Source organism: Antedon bifida, chromosome 1 (genome assembly GCF_963402885.1).
Source record: "Antedon bifida chromosome 1, ecAntBifi1.1, whole genome shotgun sequence".
NCBI classification, from domain to species: domain Eukaryota; kingdom Metazoa; phylum Echinodermata; class Crinoidea; order Comatulida; family Antedonidae; genus Antedon; species Antedon bifida.
The window spans coordinates 28,197,671-28,215,120 of NC_136226.1; the positions used below are offsets into that span (position 1 = coordinate 28,197,671).

The 17,450-nt window shown below is 32.4% G+C and overlaps 3 long non-coding RNA genes across 3 annotated transcripts in view; all 3 read right to left on the reverse strand.

Annotated features, from left to right (window-relative positions):
* Window positions 1-9,226, reverse strand: part of LOC144847788 (uncharacterized) — a 70,350-nt gene extending 61,124 nt beyond the window's left edge. The window contains exon 1 of the long non-coding RNA XR_013613791.1: window positions 9,029-9,226. This is a non-coding gene — a long non-coding RNA (uncharacterized LOC144847788). The remainder of the gene's footprint in view (window positions 1-9,028) is intronic.
* The window catches only part of LOC144847774 (uncharacterized), a 37,832-nt gene extending 21,456 nt beyond the window's left edge, over window positions 1-16,376 (reverse strand). The window contains exon 1 of the long non-coding RNA XR_013613784.1: window positions 16,306-16,376. This is a non-coding gene — a long non-coding RNA (uncharacterized LOC144847774). The remainder of the gene's footprint in view (window positions 1-16,305) is intronic.
* On the reverse strand, window positions 1,709-16,387 carry LOC144847810 (uncharacterized). The gene is made up of 4 exons (XR_013613796.1): window positions 16,305-16,387; window positions 7,473-7,546; window positions 2,324-2,398; window positions 1,709-1,841 (listed from the first exon to the last, which is right to left on the reverse strand). It is a non-coding gene; the product is annotated as an uncharacterized LOC144847810 (long non-coding RNA).
* Window positions 16,388-17,450: the final 1,063 nt, after the last annotated feature.

A 17,450-nucleotide genomic window follows, 5' to 3' on the forward strand; every position in this document is an offset into this window, starting at 1 on the left:
TTATTCTTACCTTTGTTATTTATTCGTGTTAACGTAGGCAGTCGTATTACAAAAACAAAATAAGAGGCATAATGCGTTATTTTATGATATATATAGTAAATATAATACTAATAATAATTGATAAATTCAATCGAAATATTTTGGAAAGAAACTAAGCACAGGAAAACTAAGTAAGGAGCGCTTGTTGTATACTGATGTTTATTTGTTGTGTACACAAACTTTATTCCGCGCAACAATTGTGACGTCATACGTGTCATTAGGACAATCAAATATGAATTATATACTTTGCGTCATTCACTCACAGGTGTCCTCTTTCTAGAAGTTTTTTTATTAAGAACATTTTAAAACTAATTAAATTGATTGCGATTTATTTCCCGATAATTATAAATATATTTGTATAATCCCCGAATAGGCCTAAATATATATCTATTATAACTAAAAACATTTAAAAAAAATTTACAATAAAACTGTAAAAATCACAATACAAACAATATTTACAGTGTTTTAAAAAAGACATTGACTTGATTAAATAACGAACAATTTTGTAATTAAAATGATAACATTAAGTTACAATAAATTATTTTATATTTGTGATTTATTTGCGCGATTTAATTGATAATTAATTTCCTAAACATTTAATTTTGTGATTTCTCTGTTTTACACTCTTCATTAATAATTGCATTACTATTACATCTATACAGTAGCGGACAATCGCTGTAAAATGAATTATCAGTTACAATTATATAGAAAATTTAACTAAAATAACGACGTCAAAAATGAATTCCAAAATTATAATGCTATCAAAATTTATAATATGACCTTTCAAAAGTTACATTTTTCTTATTATGCAAAATAAGTTTGTTTGGGGTTTAACCAAACGACTTCGTCTGCTTAGTCATCTTAACAATAATCTGTGATTAGGAAAATCAGTGTAATTTAGATTTTCTACTTATGTTATTGGCACATCTTTAGGCCTATGATTTATATTGTTCTCATGTTATTTGCATATGTTTCAATATTTGTATATTGAAACACATTACGTTTGTTTCCTGGTCACTAGCTGCTTTCAAATTTTAATTAGTTTCCGTCTTGTCAAGTTTTTTAGAATTATTAATATCTTGTAGTATACCTTGTGGGTCTGTGTATCCGTTTAGTTTTAAAATCGTCAAATCACCATCCTTTACGTAATACGTTCATTGCGTTTTCAAGAAGTTTGCGTTTATCATCCAACTTAAACGTCACTGAATTATTTCTGGTAATTTTCTTTTACATTTGACCTAGTGACGTTGAATATTGTGTAGTATCGAAGTTCATCCCCGATTTGATACTGTTGAATCGACTTTCACAAAAAAATAAAATCCAAATTTATTTTTTCTAAATGTATATTTATTTCACTAAGTGTACACGTTTTATTGTAAGAAGACCGAGTTTCTAAATTATTATTGTTATGCATAGGCCTATCATTCTAGGAGAATCTGTAGTATAAGATATTGATACTTGCAATTAATAAACCTTTATCCGTATATTGTTATAGATACATTTTTATGATATCCAGTATGTAAATCGTCCATTTTTTTGCTTATTGTAAGGAAGCGACAACTGATTTATTTTTTTTATCCGACGACATGCCGAACAATTTTACAACTCAGTATATGTCAAGGAACAACATGATTGGAACTATCTAGCTGGCTATTTATGAGACTAATCCTCGTAATACGCGTTTCATTACTACAATGCATCTTAAATGTCTCCTTTTTTAATCGGTGATCTAATTTTTCTAGTCATCTCGGCATTCTGTTTACCGTCTTCTTGCACTTTCAACGTATTTGCTGCAGCAGCAACTAAAATAAAGACAATAATAATTATGTGTATGATAATATTAATTCAAAATAACGCTTAAAGATGTATTGTCCCCCAAAAACATGAACAATGAAGATTAATTAAATCAGACTTTGAATAGGTTATTTGGTAGTTTTAATCAAGTTAATCACTTTTGTTTTAAAAAAAAGCCCCAATGTTTTCACTAATAAAATGACAAAATAAATATACCAGAAACCCATTACATTCTCTGGCAGCCAATTTGACTCTTTTTTTGCTTTAAATCACAGTTTTCCAGGTAAATCATTTTTTTCGCTCCAATTTTTTGTCAATGTGAATAAATATTATGTGCCATTAAAATGACATATTCAACAAAAAATGTTGTAAGAATTATTTTTTCGGGGCAACAATATATCCTTAATGTAAATGTTTTAGAAATTCCAGTGACATCGCTAAGAAGAATGTAAAGATTTTATTCATTTTAGGGACGAATCCAAATAATTACCGTTTTCGTTGCTGTTTCCTCCAGAGTTGAGTTGAGCCGGACCTGCATCTTCGTTAGATGTTGTCTCATCATCCCCTATTTCAATTCAATTCAATTCAACTTTATTTCAGACAAACTGTCCATATGAAACATATAAATACAATAAAAAATAATACAAAGCATTATGTGACAACCGTCATGGAGAGAGGACTAATACTTATTTGTTGACATATAGTGCCTCTTAAAATATGTGGATTATGTTTTGAGGTTTATTGGATGTAGACTGTAGACATTATTATATTATTGATTACTATAGTTTACAAAACAACACATTATTATGGCTATACTGATACTAGTTAATACACGTAAAAGTATACATGAGATTATATATACAAAAGTTCTGTCCATTTTCTATGCAACTTTGAATCTTTTAGAATACGAGAAAAAACACATGTAATTAAAGTATTACAGCTTTTTTCAATTTTTGTTTTGAAACAAAAAATTGATTTCCGAATGTACTCATAGAAGGAGGGAACATGGTTATCAACAAACATAGCACTAGCACTACAGCTCCTTGAGCGTCTTAAAATCTTTCTAAGTGCGTTATTATAACAAACCTGTAATGACTTTATAGTTTTTACATTAAAATCGCACCATAAGGCCGCACAATACATACTAATACAGTATGACTTAAACAAAGTAATCTTAACATCTGTTGAGCATTTACTAAATTTCCTACAAAGAGAGTTACCTCTAATACATAATGATCGATATTGCCTTTTAATATCCAGTTCGTCCCTAGTATCATTGCTGATAACACAACCAAGGTAGGTAGTGGATTGAACGTAATTTAGTTCTTTACCACATAGAACAGTAACATAATTGCTTTTCAGTTTTCTTTTCCTAGGGCAAAAACACATGCAAATTGATTTTTTTGAATTATATAATACATCAAAGTCATTAGCAAAATCCTCACATATGTTAACCATCTTTTGGAGGGCATCTAAAGAGGGCGCAAGTAACACCATGTCATCTGCATAACTTAAGTTGTTGAACTTTGTATTATTGAGCTCACAACCAAAATTACAATCACTAAGCATACTGTTTAAATTGTCAATGTAAACATTATATAACAGAGGAGACATAACACCACCCTGTCTAACGCCATTGGTAACTTTAAAACCTGAAGACATAGAGTTACCCCATCTAACAAAAAATCGTTGATTCTCATACCAAGATTTTAGAAGTCTAATAGCAATAATGTTTGTTTCTCTCATAATTAATTGCCTGTACAGTGACCAGTGATTGACTCGGTCGAACGCTTTACTCGCGTCGAGAAAACAAGTAAATACGGGGCTCCCATTCCTATTATAGTAATCCACTATCTGCTTAAAAACAAAGATACAAGTATCTGTTGAGTGTTGACTTTTAAAAGCAAACTGGTGATCCCCTGACTTAAGGGTATCTCCACAATAATTGATTAACAATGTTTCAAATATCTTAGATACAACAGAAGCAAGAGCTATAGGCCTATAATTATCCATACTCGTAATGTCACCAGATTTACTCTTAATTATAGGCACCAGTACAACTCGTACCATTTCATCAGTGACATGGCCGTGAATACACATAGCATTAAAACATAAACTAAGTAAAGTAATAACATGTTTTGAAGCATACTTCAAATGCTCTGCACTAAGCCCGTCAAACCCAGGGGATTTACCACTATTGAGCTTATTTATACTATCCAATATATTACTATCAGTACAAATTTTATCATCAAAAGCAGATACATTAATTTCATTAAGATGTCTTTCAACATAAATTCTATGAGTATCATTGTTAACACAATTGAAAAGCTTCTCATAATGATCAGCCCATGTTTTACATATATTATTATCCCCTCTAACATCATTAATAATGTTAGATGAGCCAGAAGATGAGTTGTTCATACGCTTTACGTTATTCCAAAAACTGTTAAAATCGTTATTAATATAAGAGTTCGCAATCTTATCAGCTCGAAGTTGCTCTTCATTCTGTCTGCAGTTCCGAAGAGCCAGTTTAAAACGAGATCTAGCAACTTTCATGGTATCAAATAAAGGACCATGTCTAGGTTTCCCATTAAATTTCCACAACAAGAAAGCTTCCCTAGCTATATCATGAGCTTCCGAAACATAGTCGTTCCAACCGGGAACAACGTTAAAAGATTTACTTTCATGCGAAACAAATGAATGATTAGCAGCTTGATTAAGACAAGAAATTATATTATTATACAAAGTATCAATATCATCAAAATGTTTAGTGTCACCACAATTCACATCATTGCATGAACATACTGAAGGAGGAATAACAACATCATTAAGCAACAATTCAGTACGCTCCTGATAGTTGTAAATTTCCTGATGAGTAACCTTCTGCCAATTTATATTGCTTGTATAATTCTTTTGGTTATCTTTTTCATGTTCAATTTCAAAAGAAAAATCATAAACAAAGCAAAGTGGAAAATGATCCGAACCGATCATGTCATAACGTATGGAAAGCTCTTTTATCCGAGCATTAGCTCCGTTGGTAGACAGGACATGGTCAAGCCAACTCGTTGTAGCAAAAGCATCACTGATATAAGTAAAGTTATCAGAGTGCTGTCCTAATAAATTTAAATCAGTTAAAATTAAGTCGCACTCGGATGTAAAATTTAACAATTCAGCACCAAATCTTTTTTTGTGATCAGCATTAAAATCACCACATACAATAACTTTATCACCATGGAAATCACTAATTATAGATTGAATTGTACCCAGGTAGTCAACAAATTCAGCGAAGTGCTCATCGCACTCATAAGGAAGATATACATTGATAAAGAGTGTAATATCATTACCACTTCCTAGTTCCAAACCAATAATCCTATTGTCGTTGTAATTAACTGTTTTGATGTAGTCGTGCAAACATTTTCTATAAAATATGGCAATGCCTCCATAGGGGCGTCCTTCAAGTAAGTCATCGGAACTCTTAACAGACGATATCCCAAAACAATCAAACTCTTCATGTAATGATTTTAATATAGGTAACTCGTCATCAAGCAGCCAATGCTCCTGAATGGCAATAATATCATTACTCATGCAAAGATCATAAATTTCTTTTTTGCGAGATTTAAATGACCTACAGTTAAAAGAAACACATTTCAGTTTACTACAATTAATTTTAGATTCACTATCCATCATGATGTATTGTTTGCCTTATCGGTTCATAATACCGTCTGATTATAGCAGATTGAGGCCAGAGCTCCGCTTCATTAATACAGTTCTTATGTGCAAAACCGCATTCAACCATAAACGAAGTATAGTCAGAACGCTTACTAGGCAACACTTCCACAGTAACGTCAATTTTCTTTACTCTTTTTAGATACGATTTTATTTCTTCCGCTTTAGTATCAGGACTCAGATTTCCTACATACATCTTGTAAGGTGGGGGATCCCTACCTTTTAAAGCAATATCAACACCGGTTCCACGCTTGAAATTACCCCGTTTGCGTTTTCGTCTTGGGTACTGAAAGCCGTCATCACAATCCATCCAGTCACGAGCGTCCGAATCACTGGAAGGCGGAGCTTGCCTACGCGCATGAGTCATTACGTCATGTTTGTTTACTTCTGGACGGGTAATTCCCCTCTTCAATACTGGTACGGTAGCTGATTTCACAAACTGTGTTACCGAAGCGGAGTTGCTGTTCTTACTATTAGCAACTGGGTCGGTATTGGTTGCTACTACGTTAGAAAACAGTTTGTTACTTACAGTGTTTGTAATAGGTTGCAAATCACGATCAGCTAACTTTTTGTGGGAATCCATAACATCCCTCACTTGTTGAGCAAGTTTACATCGCTGGTTAGTAGCGTAGGCAATGTCGGCCTTAACACAATGGAATTCTGTCCTCAACCTTTGTAGTTCTCTGAAAATCAATGGGGCATCAATAGCATCCACAGGCACAACCGGTATTTTATTAAGGTTTGCTGCAGCAAAAATAGGCAATTTAGACAGGTCACATTGGATGAGATAGCCCAACACATCATTTAGTATACCATCAGCTTTGCGTCGAGGTTTATGAATCGCATTTTCAGGATCACCTACACAGACGCATAACATCTCCTTGGCCTTCTTTATGTCATCATTTGGAAAATTGGCCATACAAATAGCATGTAACCGATCAAATGTCATACTACCCATGTTATTGACTATAAAGCACAGAAGTTCATTAATCAATACATCATTTGGACCTTTTCCAGTGGAATCATGATGATCAAATTGGGTGTCATCATCTTCATCAGCACCACCATGATTAGCATTCGAGTTATCATCATGATCGCCATGTAATTGACTTCGTTGTAGAATGTCTTCGGTTCCAGCTAGCCCCCTTTCAGATGACGCCATCACTACGCGCCAAATTCAAGGGGACGCTACCGGTCAAACAATGGGCTCACACAGGTTGGACAAAAGGTGATCCCAATGACTGTTCGGGCTAGCTTTTACTGACACAGAGACTGATAAAAAACATCAATCTTAACAGAATATCTTCACCGATCTTGAATTTTCATACTAGTAGTACATTACCCAATATCAGTATTGTATATATTGGTTAGTTTCACACACAATATTGCTATGCTAACAGGACATTATTGTACTAACTTTCCTTCAAAATTGGTCTTAAGCTCTGTCTACACTATCAAACTTTATGTGACAAGAAAATTTGTCCCCATATATGGACATGATGATGTCATATCACTACCATATTTAAGCATATCACTACCATATTTGGGCACATCACACTTTTTTGTCAAACTAGTTTGAAAGTGTAGACAGAGCTTTAATTAATATAGTCCACGTCTATATCTTATTTTATTTGGTTGCTTAAAAAAAAAAAATAATGATGTTTTATAAGTGATGTTAAGGTTTTTGTAACCCATTTTGAAGTGTATTATAATCGGTTAAATGTGTAACATCGAAAACAGTTCCATAAATAGATTAGCACTACACTATTACACTAGGAAATAATTTTTCCCAGTTTTCTATCTCATGACAAAACAAATTGTTTTATAATGGTGTATCAACAATAATTATAAATCAATTGATAATTTACATACATTGCATTAAAGTATTACAAATTATACAAAATTAATCTTACTTCCAGGTCTTGCTGCCGATAACGCAATCAGGACAAGAAGCATTGATAAAAAGAACAACTTATTCATCTTCAACCTTTAATAAACAAAAACAAATTGTAAAATATAAAACAATTAAAAAAACTATAAATAGAAAATAACTAAAACATGTGTAAATAGAAAATAACTAAACAATTTGTTTATAGAAATTAACTCAAGTTGCACTCCTCGTTAATTAGTGTTTTTTTTTCCTAAATTTACTCAAATACGATTATTTACTTATTTATCTTCCACCCTTAATAAAGAAAAAATAATATATAAAATAGAAAATAACTAAAACATAAATGCATATTTGTCTATTTATCGTCGATCGTTATCGTCCTAGTGTAAATAGGCCTTTAAACATGGTAATAAACATTAAATAATCGTGAGAACTAAAAAAACATTAAATTATTAAATACATCATTCAATAAGGGCAAACTTAATTTTACTATTATATTAAAAAACTGTTTTTAAAATTAACTGTTAGTTGCAATTATAAAAAATGAAACCACAAACACATTCGAGGCCCAAAAAGTGTCCCCTTAATGTCCACTAACCAGAAAACGATTGTCCCCTTAATAAGAGTTTGCGCAGAAAATACCAAAAACAAATATTGTAAAGCTCAAAGTGTTCGCGGTCATAAATTGTCGCGATTTTACATTTTAACTATTTCGCGACCTTTTATTTTCGTGATTTGAGTTTCTTATTTAATTTGTTGAACCACATTGGCGAATGTATTTCGCCTCCACGATGAACGTCAAACAACAATTGAATAGCGTTGAGTAAAATTACAGAATACGCGATTGTAAATTTAGGGATGTGAATGAATAAATGTGTTGGCTACACAGTGGGTGACGCACGTGTTTAATAGGCTCTTAGATAGTGAACACCCCCATAATTAAATACCAAAAACAAATATACCAAAATGAACAATAATTGAACTGGACTTGAAGAAATTGAGAAGAAATGAAAATTTAGCAGCCAACGTTTTATTAATGAAAACTGTTGTCCCATTAATAGGGGTTGATCAACAATTTGGTGTTGGCTGTAGTGTAAAAACATATATTGCCTCTCGTATTGCCGTAAGGTGTCCCTTAATAGGGGTGTTCTAAAGAAGGACTTCTACTGTAAATGAAATTTTCTTAAACAAAGATCAGACAATAAAATGTCTTATTAAAAGAAATAATGATTAAGTTTTAAATTAATTTAAGTTTAAAAATTAAAAATCATTACCTACTGCAGTTACAGTACAACCAAACGACTAACTTTGGCCTATAATTATTTTATCTTAATAATAATTTGAGATAAGATAACACACATAAAATCTATCGGCAATTTTGATTATTTAGGCTATGCAATCTACAACACTAAATACAGTACGTGACATGCATACGAATCAAATTACTGAAAATTGTGGGTATCAGCTCAATCTCAATATACATACAAATAATATGGAAAAGACTAAATCAAAGAATAAAAGTAAAACAGTCAGAAAGACCAAGCTGTCGAAAAAAACTATCATATAAATAAATGTTACCTTGATTATTGATGATTATCTGCTTTGAAGTAATACTTGCTTTCCGCCTTGTAAAGTTGCTTAGAATATTGATAGTGTCTTGTAGTATACCTTGTGGATCTCTGACTGATGTTTTCAGGGAAAGTTGCTTTTATAGACGAATGCCTTTAGCCCGTTGTTGTTTTAGCCATTATTTGCACCCTGTCACCCAATACCTGCTTTCCGTCTTGTCAAGTTGTTTATAATAAATAATACCATGACAATATGTGTACTTTATATCGGCTTAGTTTTAAAATGTTTTCTGGGAAAGTTACTTTTATACATGTCATTAACTCGCTGTTGTTTTTATCAGATTGAATATTTATAAGAAATGAAGTCGACGACCTCACCTAATACTTGCTTTCTGTATTATATATCAAAAGTTGTTTATAATAATGTAATAATAATAATGATGATGTTTTCGCTGAAAGTTCTTTTCTACACGGATGTTGTTTTTACCGTTATTTGTTGAGTCGACGACCTCACCACCACCTAGTCTACATTATAAAGCAAACTTAAGAAAAAACAAATTTCCAACATTTTTCCAGTTGAAAACTTCTGCAAACAGCAGAAAACTGAACTTCAGCCAGGTCTGCACTTAGCACACTTTACCTTTCATTCACTTTAAATTCATGTCTGCAATGTTTGCTAGTGCAAATTGTTCAATTGTCAACTGATCTGCACAAGTAAAACTTGTTTTGACTAAAGCTCTGTCTACACTGTCAAACTAGTTTGATAAAAAAAAGTGTGATGTGCCCAAATATGGTAGTATACTGATATGCCCAAATACGATAGTGATATGACATCTTCATGCTCATATATGGGCATATCACATTTTTTCATATAAAGTTTGATAATGTAAATAGGGCCTAACTCGGAGTTTGCTCAAGTTTGCTAACACAAGTTTTTTTGACAAACTAGTTTGCTGATGTGTGTGAACACAGCCAATCAAATCATTTTCGGTGTAGTCATTGTAATACTGCTGCAGATGGACAAGAAGTCGGCCTCCAGTAAGAGAAGGTAGTTTTAAGCTTCCCAAGTTTGTCAAAGAAAGGTTCTCCAAAGCCAGTGTAGTCGTGTCGACAAACTTCCACAGACTGCAGAAAACGTTTGCAGAAATCTACGCTAGCACACCTTAGTTTACCAGCTTCTCTAGTTATTATTATAGGCAGTTTATCCTTGTTTAAACCAAAATGGCTTCGATACTGTTGACTCGAGTTTTAAATTAAATTCAATTTATATTTATTTCACCAAGAATATTTGTTTTTATTACACCCGTTATTATAAATAATATATATTTTCTTATAACAATCACTATGCATATTGAAATATTAAACTCAGACGCGATAAACCTACAACAATTACCGGTTGATTGTTGTATATAAATTGCATCTAATATTTCCTAATTGGTATAATAGCATAATATATTATTAGATCAGGGAAGAGTAAAATTACACTCTTTCTGGTTGGTGCTGCAATAAAATCACTTGAAAATATTTTGTTAAAATAGATGAAATAATTAGTTTAAATATTAATTAAATGTAAGAACAATATGCATTAGGTCTACATATTGTTCTTTATTTCAAGCACATCAAACAGCGATATTGATAATTGAATGGTCAATTCTTTGGACTCCTGAAATTATCGCTTTAATTTAGTTCGGAAATAATAAGAAAAAGTATATAATTTTCTTTTTAATTCTTTTTTTTTTATTTTGGCAAACTACCGAGATGGTAATAAAAGTGAAATCATTCACTGTCCTCCTTAAAGGAGGAAGTCCGGTTCACTGACAAACATATACAAGATATGCTTTACATAAACAAGTCTTTGAGAGTTAGATAACTACATTTTCATGCATGTCCTTAACATTATCGCATTATTATTAACACGATCTGATTTGATTTATTTTAATACGGTACCATACCGTACCATACATGAACAAAAATAGATAAAAACAAAACAACGCAATTATTTTGTATGGTACCAGGGATAACCCAAAATGCGATTTACATCATGAACGGTCCCCCATATTAACACACATTAGAAAGTAGAATAATAATAACGCGATCCAACGAAGTGTCTCCTTAACATAGGTGTCATATAGGAGCTAGTTGGCATATTACTCTCTATTAGTATAACAGTAAAGTTTCCTTATCATCTGGTCCCCCAAAGAGGTTCTGCTGTATTTATTCACACAATTATGAATCTTACTTTCTCGTCTTGCCGTCGTCACAGCTACAGTAAGAACGAGGCATAAGAAAAATGATTAACGTATGATGTCCTATAAACTAGAAAAACAATAATATTGCTATCTTTAGATAGTATTTGAAGAAGCTTCCTCCTCGTATGTACACGCAAGTGTTTCCACCCAATCACAAGTAACAGTTTAGATGACCCATCGTTTGTGATTGATAGATTTTCTGTACGTTACTTGATTTGTGTTTTCCATCACTCTTCAAGGGTATGACATTTTTATTTTTAACCTCCATTTTTTTTAACATCGGTTAGTTTCGTGATCATTATTAATGAATAATTAATATTTTCTATAATTAATTAATTGAAGACTTTCTTGTTTAAGGGTTTTGAAAGTGGCCTAGACACTAGACTAGACTAGACATAACTTAATAGAACTAAGCCTACACCCACAGCTTTCTCTATACCTATTTTAAGAAACGCAAGCCTACAGTAGGGGGTTCACTCTGCTGACCACCCCCTTACCCCATGACCTATTGTTATCAATAAACGTTCTGTTGGTGTATACTGCCGCATAATAAAATGCATTCGCAATATTGTTATTAAGCTCTGTCTACACATCAAACTTTATGTGATAAAAAATGTGATGATGATATTTGGGCATGTCACTACCATTTCCTTTTTGTTCAAACTAGTTTGGTATATAGAGCTTCAGTGAAATATTTTAAATTATCAAATTAAAGTACTCAAAACTGATAAAGCTAATAATAGACGAACTTGTACAAACAAAAATACAACCTCAGTTAATCATGGCTAGTAAGAATTGGTGTACAGCACACACGACGAGATCAATTGATTTACAATATTAATATATAATATATAAATATATTTTTTCTGTCAACCCATTCGAAGAATACCTCGTACGTATCTAATTTGTATCTTCAATCGTATCTTCATAAGTTGTGGCACGTTCCGCGCGTCCTAAACATAATCGCTTACAATTTGGTTAGACATGCAGTATTGGTTCCTCACGTTCTCAAAAACTGGGTTGACATTTATCAATATTTGCTTATATTTTTGCTAAAGCTATACTAAAACATTTAAGAATAATAATAACTTAGCTTATTTATGAAACCGTCTTAGTAACAAAATTGTCTTTATTTAAATTATTTTTTTAAATTTTACGTTGCGCGTGCGTAATATTAAACTCTAGAGGGCAGCAATTTATGTCTTAAGACGAAAAATCATTGTTTGAGCGTTCGCATTAGCTTTTTTCTCTTAGCGATGGCGGCGCTATAACAGTTTATCTCCACATTTTTAACAGCTCAACAGCTCACTATGTCGGTCGGTTGGTCGGATGGTCGGTCGGTCAGTAAACACTAACTCAAATTTGAGCACCCATGTATATGGCCTTGTTCACGCCCAACAAGGTTACCATGCTTTTATTACATGAAATAGAGAAAGAGCACAAATTCGGAAATACATACGAAAATCATTAGCTCTAAACTTAAATCAAATCAACATTTATTTATTTTTATCAATGACAGCGACCCTTTTGTTGCTATGCAAGGTTGATAAATCCGACCCCTGGTGTATTATTTATTATACAGCAAAATACTAAACATATTGATAAATCAGATATATAATAATATAAAAACAATTAGCAGATAAATTAAGAAAGAATTTATTTAAGAAAACATCTTTAAATTACATTTCAATGCTTTGGAAAACATATACAGTATTTTACAATCTGTCGATATATTCGATCTATTTATATTATTATAGTAGCGTGAGAGTGTACACTCTTCCCTCTGGCGTGACTAAAGGCGTAGTAAAACCCCAGCCGTGTATGCTGCTATAATTGACGTAGGTGACATTTCTAGACGACAAATCATCATGATATACAATCAGATAATACGGCTTGTTTATTTTTTACTCTATTTACTATGATCACTTGAATTATTTTTTAATTATAGTTTGTATTATATCTGTTTCTGTTTACCAGTAGTGTGGCATAGAATTACGGTAACCATATACGCCTAGACCAACGTGAACTAGACATTTAATTTGAAGATGTAACTCAACATAGTCATTTCGATCCTCTGTTTTGTCATCGTTTGACACCCTGTTAGGTCAGCTCTCATATTAAACTTCATCATTTTTAATGTCTTCTGCGTTGACATCATTTTGATTTGGCACTGAAGAATAATAAACAGCATTATTACAAGGTCCTCTATCTTCGTCTACGTTAGTTGTCATTCTTATTCTCTTATTAACTACCGAGTCTAATTTGTTGTCATTATCCTGTGTTTCTGATTTTAAAGATTTTTTGTTGAACAGGATTCGGCGTAATGTTTGGCGATTAAGAATAACTATTAACAATATTGCAGCGATAACAACGACGCCCCTTCCTATAACCACTCCCACTATTACTAGTTCAGATGTTTTGTTATCAAGTTTAGATATAGGGCCATCAATACTACTATTAAAGTCCTGATCATCGTTAAGAAGGGTCGTTGGTAGATTCATATGGATCTTTCGTGTTATGGTCAAAGTAGTGGATGAATTCCAAACCATCCCATCTTCTGTTACAAAACATGTAATGATAAATAGTTTACTAGTATCGACTAAAGTATTATAAAGCTTAAGATCTGTAATGTTCAAAAGTGACGTCATGAAATTAACAATGTCTCCAGGAACATATGGTGATACCTGCCATTCATACGTAAGATTGTTCGTCTTGAAGTCTCTTGCAAAACACTGGAAATGAACAGCATCTGTCTCTTGCACTGATAGTAATTTAGGTTTAATTTCCACATCAGGTAATAATACATTAAGTCTGATTGTACAGTTTCTTGTCTCATCCAAAGCTTCACTGTCAAGATAGCATGTCAATTCAGTATCATTCCTTTCAATTGTAATGTTATCATATTTTACCAATTTATAATCAAGTATATCACTTACAATATTCTCAGCAACAATTATATTAGATACCGTGATGATAAGATTTGGTGATGTACTTCCATGACCTTGTGAATCACAACCAAATATGATTGACTCACCAATATAAAATGGTGTTTTAGGTAAAATCAACCTTCCATTTTGATTTAAATAACACACAGGAGAGGTTTCAGATGGTGGCTGGTATACTGTCAGTGTAGCAGTAGCAGGATTTGGCTTGAAGGAGTTGCCAATGTTATTATAAACATGCCCGCACTCATATAATCCAGCATCAGAAAGTTGTACGTTTGAAATCGTTAAACGGTAAAATGAATTGTCAAACGAAACTGAGTATTTGCTTGGAGATACAAATTGAAAAAAATCGTAATTCCGGGTGAGATACTGAGTTTCATGTTTCCAAAGCAATGCATAATAATGTGTTGCTTTACAGTTAAAGACAACATCTGAGCCGATCCTTACTCGAGCGTCCTTAGGACCAGAAATTAAAGTCTGACTGTTAACAGTAGATATTACAATATTACTTATTATGCAAGTATATAGTCCTATTCCAAATAGTTTGTCAAACTTCATTTTTGATTGAACATAAATCAATGATTTCGTTTTAGTTTCTAATCGGCTTCACTACGATGAGCTATAATGCTTAGAATTTCAACTTGAATTATTTCCTTCCTCGAACACTTTCGGGAAAAATCTGGAGGAAATGGATTTTCCTAAACCGTACCATTCAGGATGTGTATGGCCACTTGATACTATCTTGATCCAATCTATGGTATTATATTATTTTTTAAGGTATAACATTTATAGTATAGTAGTACATAAATTAAGAAATACTGCTCTTCCAAATTGTTATGCTGCCTAATTATATTAAATTTAAACAAACATCCGTTTAAACGTCACTGAATTATTTCTGGTAATTTTCTTGAATAATAAATTCTTTTAAATATTTACTGCATATAATTTTAAGTCGAGGACCGCTGTGTAGTTCAATTTGAATGTTGAATCGACTTTCACAAAAAAAGAAAATCCAAATTCATTTTTTCTAAATTTATATTTATTTCACTAAGACTACACGTTTTATTATACGGAAGACCGGTTTTCTAAATATATTATTAATATTATGTATTCATAGGCCTATCATTCTAAGAGAATCTGTATTAAGATATTGAACTTGCAATTAATAAACATTTATCCGTATATTGTTATCGATAAATTTTATCTGATATTTCCAGTATGTAAATCGTCCATTTTTTCGCCTAATGTAAGAAAGCGACAACTGATTTTTTTTTACCCGACGACATGGCGAACAATTTTACAACCCAGTATATGTTAAGGAACAACATAATTGGAGACGGCTTTTCTAGCTATTTATGAGACTAATCCTCGTAATGATAATACGCGTTTCATTAATACAGTGCATCTTAAATGTCTCCTTTTTTAATCGGTGATCTAATTTTTCTAGTCATCTCGGCATTCTGTTTACCGTCTTCTTGCACTTTCAACGGATTTGCTGCAGCAGCAACTAAAATAAAGACAATAATAATAATAATTATGTGTATGATAATATTAATTCAAAATAACGTAGTTGCAATTATAGAAATGAAACTACAAACACATTCGAGGCCCAAAAGTGTCTTCTTGATGTCCACTAACCAGAAATCTATTGACCTCTTAATATGGGTTTGCAGCAGAAAAACAAAACAAATATACCAAAATGAAAAATAATTGACCTGGACTCAAGAAATTGAGAAGAAATGAAAATTTAGCAGCCAACGTTTTATTAATGAAAACTATGTTGTCCCATTAAGGGGTTGCATCAACAATTTGGTGTTGGCTATAGTGTAAAAACATATACTGCCTCTCGTATTGCCGTAAGATGTCCCTTAATAGGGGTGTTCCAAAGAATTTTCAACGATAGAAAACACAACTAAACGACAAAATTTGGCCTATAATCATTTTATCTTAATAATAACTTGAGATGATCTATCGGCAATTTTGATTATTTATCCAAATAATATAAGGGAAAAGCTATATCAAATGAAAACAACAGTCAGAAAGACCAAACTGTCGAAAAACACTATCATATAAATATATAATATAAATGTTACCTTGAATATTGATGATTATCTGCTTTGAAATAATACTTGCTTTCCGCCTTGTTGCCTAGAATTGATAGTGTCTTGTAGTATACCTTGTTGATCTCTGACTGATATTTTCAGGGAAAGTTGCTTTTATAGACGAATGCCTTTAGCCCGTTGTTGTTTTACCCATTATTTGCACCCTGTTACCCAATACCTGCTTTCCGTCTTGTCAAGTTGTTTATAATAAATAATACCATGTCAATATGTGTACTTTATATCGGCTTAGTTTTAAAATCGTCAAGTGGTTGATGTTTTCTGGGAAAATTACTTTTATACATGTCATTAACTCGCCGTTATTTTTATCAGATTGAATATTTTTAAGAAATGGAGTCGACGACCTCACCTAATACTTGCTTTCTGTATTATATATCAAAAGTTGTTTATAATAATGTAACAATAATAATGACGATGTTTTCGCTGAAAGTTCTTTCTACACGGATGCACGGATGTTGTTTTTATCGTTATTTGTTGAGTCGATGACCTCACCACCACCTATTCCACATTATATAGCAAACTTAAGAAAAAAACAAATTTCCAACATTTTTCCAGTTGAAAACTTCTGCAAATAGCAGAAAACTGAACTTCAGCAATGTCTGCATTTAGCACACTTTACCTTTCATTCACTTTAAATTCATGTCTGCAAAGTTTGCTAGTGCAGCTCACTTCTGCAAACTTGTTTTCTGCAATTGTTCAACTGATCTGCACAAGTAAAACTTGTTTTGACTAAAGCTCTGTCTACACTGTCAAACTAGTTTGATAAAAAAAAGTGTGATGTGCCCAAATATGGTAGTATACTGATATGCCCAAATATGGTAGTGATATGACATCATCATGCCCATATATGGGCATATCACATTTTTTCATATAAAGTTTGATAATGTAAATAGGGCCTAACTCGGAGTTTGCTCAAGTTTGCTAACACAAGTTTTTTTGACAAACTAGTTTGCTGATGTGTGTGAACACAGCCAATCAAATCATTTTCGGTGTAGTCATTGTAATACTGCTGCAGATGGACAAAAAGTCGGCCTCCAGTAAGAGAAGGTAGTTTTAAGCTTCCCAAGTTTGTCAAAGAAAGGTTCTCCAAAGCCAGTGTAGTCGTGTCGACAAACTTC